Below are 6,000 nucleotides of genomic sequence, written 5' to 3' on the forward strand. Positions count from 1 at the left end.
ACATATAGCAGCCCCTTCTCTGCACCACGTCTGTCTGCACACTACCATGCTCCTCACCATGATAATCATGGACTAAACCTCTGAAACTGCAAGCTGCCATCTCAATTAAATGTTTGCCTTTCTAAGAGCTGCTGTGGCCATGGTGTCTCTTCACAGTGACAGAAACCCTGCGTGATCAGGAGTCTTTCTGTTCTAATCACTGCTACATGCTCATGCCCTTGGGTCATTCTTTTGGACTTTATATATTCTTGTTTAGCCCTCACCCCTCACCTGACTGTCACTTCCTCAGGAACACCTTCATCAAACCTTTGACTGGAGCCAAGTGATCTCCTGGCTTCTTCTTTTTGTTTTGTTCTTCCCACAGCCTTTATCATACCTTTGATTTTGGATTTCTAACCTTCAGCACCAGCGATGTTTGAGGTAGGACGTGCATTTACTTGGAGGACTTCTGGGTTCCTCATGGCCTCTCCCTATGTGGTTTTCCAAGCACTTCTTCCCCAATGATGACAACCAGGAATATCTCTAGATGTCACCAAATGTCCTCTCAAGCAAACAAATCCTTCACCCCAAAGGGGTTGCCCTGCCACCCACTGGTTATATTATGTGTGGGTTCCTGGTGAACTTTTCATGGTCAGATGGTCTCAAGGACGCACCTCAGAATGTAGCATCTCCCAGATGCCAGACAAACATTGGCTGGATAAATGAACGATGAGAGGATTAAACGGGAATTTAAGAGCTCATATGAGGTCTGAGAGTAAGGGTTGACAAGGAAGAGAAGAGGAGCCACACTTGAAATACACGTTCGCAGTAGCACACAGCCTGCTCTTATGCCATGAAGGCACAGTTAAGTAGCTTTTGCCGGGGCCATAAAGTTTGAAATATTTACTGTTTGATACTCTACCGAAACGTGATACTCTACCGAAACGTTTGCTACTCCTTTTTTTCTTTTTGGATGTGTTCAGAATGGGAACACTAGGTAAATTATTCAGAAAGCATTTATAATGGCTTTGATTGTTTGTAAGACAAATTTCCCTTTTGCGTGTCTCACCTTTGTCCCAACACACTCGGGTGAGAAATTTCCTTGTACTAAATAAACTCCCACACTGCCGACAGCGTCTTTCCAGGACACTTTGTCCTGTGATTGCATCGCCTCAGGGGTGATCTAAGTGTACCCCACTCCCTTCTTAAAGGTCAGAGCCTCTTTTCAAAACATTTCGATCATTTGTTCTCATGCGTTTTGTTGAAGGGAAAAATAAGACAAGTGAGACGGAACCAGTTCCGTCTGCGTATGAGCTCTTGCTCTAGTGCCTGTCTCCTTGAGAGCTGTGGCTCTGTCTGCTTTGTAGCCGCTGGCAGAACACACAGTCTTGCTTCCAGAGTGAGGGGTGGTTTTCAGAATTAATGGCAACTGTCAAGCCCTGTATCCACACGCTGCAAAGGTGCACAGGGTGCTTGTTCTGCTGGCAGCCAGCATTATCTAGGGTTGTGGTACAGCCACCAGTCTCAATAACAGGGGAGGATCAGCCCAGGCTGTGTGCTAAACAGAAGTCAATATGTTTTCTACTTTATGTACAAGTTAGATGCCATGACCCCAAATCATCCACTAGAAAAACCTTTACCCCTAATTCTGAAACTCAAGGGCAGCACCAACTATAAAAATCCATGCTTAGTTTAGTCATTTCCCACAGAGTCCTTGCCAATAAACATCAAGGAGAAGAATCCTGCTTCATTTGATAATTTTCTGCAACCTTGATTGTTGCTTCCACTAGTTCAGGTGACTTCTATTGGTGTTAGACTCTGGGTTCTGCCTGGAGAGCCCAGGTGTTCAGAAGAATACGTGCTTTAGAATTGGGCGTGCTGGCATATGGCTGCAATCTTGGCACTTGAAGGTAGAGGCAGGAATACCTAGAGGTCAAGGGCGTTCTTGCTAGTTAACAAGTTCGAGGCCAACCTTGACTCTAAGAGCCCTTATCCCCCTAAGGCAAACAACAAAAAAGAATAGAGAATGCAGTAAGTCTGAGGGAAATCAAGGTGAGTCGGCAGCACAGCTCTCCAGAGGGGTTAAACTGTTTCTTTGCTGCTGCTTCTGCCCAGGGCACTGGTCTGGCACCTCCTCTTGCCTGGGCTTGTTTTCATGAGTAGATAGAGGAGGCCTAAAGCGGTAGGCCTTCAGGACTGCAGCATTCAGAACCTCCAGACCATTCCATCAGAGTGGCTGAGGGCAGGGCCCAGGCAGCTGTGTTGTTAGAACGTCAGGTAATTCTCACGTGTGGTTGTTTTGAAATGGATGTGCCAAGTCCGTGGCTGTAACATCAGCTTGTTTGAAAAATACCCAGAGGATCTTTTAAACCCAGATTGTTGGGCTCCAGTCCCAGTGTTCCTAATTCTGTGGTCTAGGACAATCGGACAATCTCATTTCTACTGAGTTCCCAGGTGACGTTAGTGTTGTGCTGAACGGAGGACATTACTTCAGAAAGCGGTGTTTCAGATTAATGTTTGGAGCAGGAGAACGATGTTTCTTATTTCCTCAGCAAGCCATCTACGCTGCAGTTTTGAACATGAGTAGGTGTCTCCAGGTAGAGAAGTCACCACAAGGGTCTTCTTGTGTGGTCAAGCCTTTCGAAACGACACACAACCCACACCTTAAGTGCCCTTATATTGTCTGGAACAAAATGCTACCTTTTGACATTTCTCTCACTCTTCTTCCCTCCTTCCTACCGCCCCACCCCCATGTGTTATGTAGGCTAGAGGTCAGTACTAGGCGATTTTCTCCATCACTTTGATTTTCAAGACTGAGTCTCTCACAGAACCTGGAGCTTAAAGAACTGCGGCCAGCGAGTCTCAGGATGGCTTCTGTCTTCATCTCTCCAGTACTGGGATTACAGAGGTGCGTTGCTGTCCTAGGCTTTTTACCCAAGGGCTAGGAATCCCAATTTGGACCCTCATACTTGTTAAGGAAAAATAATAAGAAAGGGGCAGCTCCACTGGCGCAAGAAATTCAATTAGGTCAAATTAAATCAAATCAAAATGCCCATCGTTTTATTAAGCACGGCACTTTTGGGAAGCGGAGCGCATGGCAGGAGACAGGACAGCAAGGAGCCCATGCAGACCCAAAAACCACGTGTTTCTCCGCTGGGAGCCGGCTTGAAAACCCTGTGGGCGTGGTCTTGACCCTCTCCAGGGAGGGGTCAGAACCTGGCATGCTGGGATTTGGAGTCCAGACCAAAGCAACTCCAAGGCCAGGTTGGCTGGGATGGGTGCCAGGTGTGTGGTGAACACTAGGCTGACTACAGCATTCATTCTTTCTTTTTCAAATTGTTGTCGTTTGAATGAAAATGGATGGCCCCAATAGGATCACAGGCAGGGGTGCTATTAGGAGGTGTGGCCTTGTTGGAATAGCTGTGGCTTTGCTGGAGGAAGTGTGTCATTAGGCTTTGAGGTCTCAGAAGCTCAAGCCAGGTCTAGTGGCTGTCTCCCTTCCCACTGCCCATAGATCTAACTGTAGAACTCTCAGCTACCTCTCCAGCACCGTGTCTGTCTGCATGCCACCATGCTTCCTGACATGAGAATAATGGGCTAAATCCCTGAACTGTAACTCAGCCCCAGTGAAATGTTTTCCTTTGTAAGAGCTGCAGTGGCCATGATGTCTCTCCACAGCAATAGACACCCTGACTAAGACAGAGATGAAGATGGTTAAAATACTAAAGGGCAACTAAGAGAATCGGGTGCACGCAAATGCTCTTAGTTCTAAAGAGAGGGTTTTTGTTTTGTTTTGTTTTGATAGACTAGCCTGCAGTGATATAGGAAAACTTTATAGCTAATAGTCCAAAACACTATTCCACAAGAAAAAAAAAAGTGACTGAAAAACTAATATTAAACAGAACAGAAATAATTAAGTATGTTTGAACTGTGTATTTTGACACCTGCAAGTCAGACTACTCTGAGTTTAATGGCACTGGCTGTTTATGAACAAGCTATGCTATCTCTGTGTTTTCTCCATCAGTCATACCTGCTTTAAAGTAGGTACTCAGACATTTCTCTCTTTCTTTAAGCTGTGTGTGCAGCCAAGGGAATAATCTTCACTGGCCATACGGGCTTATCGTGTTGTATTTAAACACACTGCTTACTGAGGAAGAATTTCCCTAATGACTGGAGACTCCCAAGAGGCAAATCTTAACCCAGTACACATTCACCATTTTCTTTTAGATCACAGCAAAACTGAGAGGAAGATGCAGAGACTCCCTATGTACCCACGTGTACAGTCTTAGTTGTTCGCATCCTCACCTCAATACGATATTCCTTACAATCATGGTTCTACACTAGTGCCCATTGTCACCCGAAGTCCATATTCACACTGGGGTTCTTTCTTGGCACTGTCCATTCTGTAGGTCTGAACAAATGTATAATCACACACACACACACACACACACACACACACACATCTTCATTTATTATTTTATTTTTACATATTTTATTAGTAAAAATTTAAGCTTACTGTAAAGTTCTTTACTGTAAGTGGTTATGGTTTTGTGACTAAGTTTTAAAAATTTGTAATTTAAAGACAACGTTTTAATAGTAAAAGAGTGAAATCTATGTGAGACTCCACAGCATCAGAATGGCTTGTCTACCTGTACTGAAGTTCATTTGAATGTCTAGATTTTGTGTCTGGCTAATTTTGCTGCATAATACTTTATAATGAAGGTTTGTTTGTTTGTTTTGTTTTCTGAGACAGGGTTTCTCTGTGTAGTCCTGGCTGTCCTGGAACTCACCCTGTAGACCAGGCTGACCTGAAACTCACTCTGTAGACCAGGCTGACCTGCAACTCAAAGAAATCTGCCTATCTCTGCCTCTAGAGTCCTGGGATTAAAGGCATGAACCATCACTGCCTGGCTACAATAAAGTTTTAATTATAAAGAAGAAAATATACTTCTAATTTTTTTTGTATTTCATATATGCACATAGTGTATTTTGATAAGGTTTATAGAAGGAAGCCTTTCTCAGGAAGGAAGAGGCAAAGGTGGGGTATGGGATCTGACCCCTCCCCCATTGTGGAGTTGGCGCTCAGCAGGTGGGAGAACGGGAGCCTTCAGACACTCCTGAAAGTGGGCTTCCCAGACCTTCTGCACTGCTTCGTTCACTTCCGTTCCATGAAGGATTTACTTCCTGTGGTAAATATTGATCCAGAATCTTCTCTGTGACATGCTGTAGGAATTCAGAGATGTGCAAGACACTTTCTTCTCTGCAAGAATGTCATGGTGGGAGGGAGGTTGTTTGTGGGAGCAGTATCTACGTGTGTGTGTGTGTGTGTGTGTCTGTGTGTGTGTGTGTGTGTGTGTGTGATCCCAGGCAGGAAGTCCAAACAACTAGGCGCCTCCTAGTGTGCTTTTGCTCAGGCATCACAACTCTGTGTGTCTGCCTAGCCAATGACCTAAGACAGTTATTTTCTTGCGTTTTTGTCTATTAAAAATTTTGTTTGCAGTGTGGAGTAACTCTGTACTGTCAGGGACCCCAGAAGAATAATTTAAAATAAATTATTAAAAATATTTGATCTATTTGTATTTTTCTCTCTGGTGTTTTCTTCAAAGCATATAAACCTACAGAACCGCAGAAATTGGTCTGAGACTGTGAGTCTCACATGGGCCTTGGCAGTTGCTGAGACCCGGAGTGGTTTGTTCCCAGCAAGCACTGGTTCTCAGGACATCAGGGTAGCAGGCTTGCCCCTCTTTGCAGTGACTGCTAGTCTGGGTCTTACTCCTCCAGCAACATCTCTGTGTGCCACATTTCCCTCTTTAGTTATTTGATTTTATATTCTCTTAACAAACAGATTCCAGTCCAGGACATCAGGGTAGGAGGCTTGCCCCTCTTTGCAGTGACTGCCAGTCTGGGTCTTACTCCTCCAGCAACATCTCTGTGTGCCACATTTCCCTCTTTAATTATTTGATTTTATATTCTCTTAACAAACATATTCCAGTCCATGAAGTCAAGTTAATATTCCATTCT

This window comes from Arvicola amphibius, chromosome 5 (assembly GCF_903992535.2).
Source record: "Arvicola amphibius chromosome 5, mArvAmp1.2, whole genome shotgun sequence".
Lineage (NCBI taxonomy): Eukaryota > Metazoa > Chordata > Mammalia > Rodentia > Cricetidae > Arvicola > Arvicola amphibius.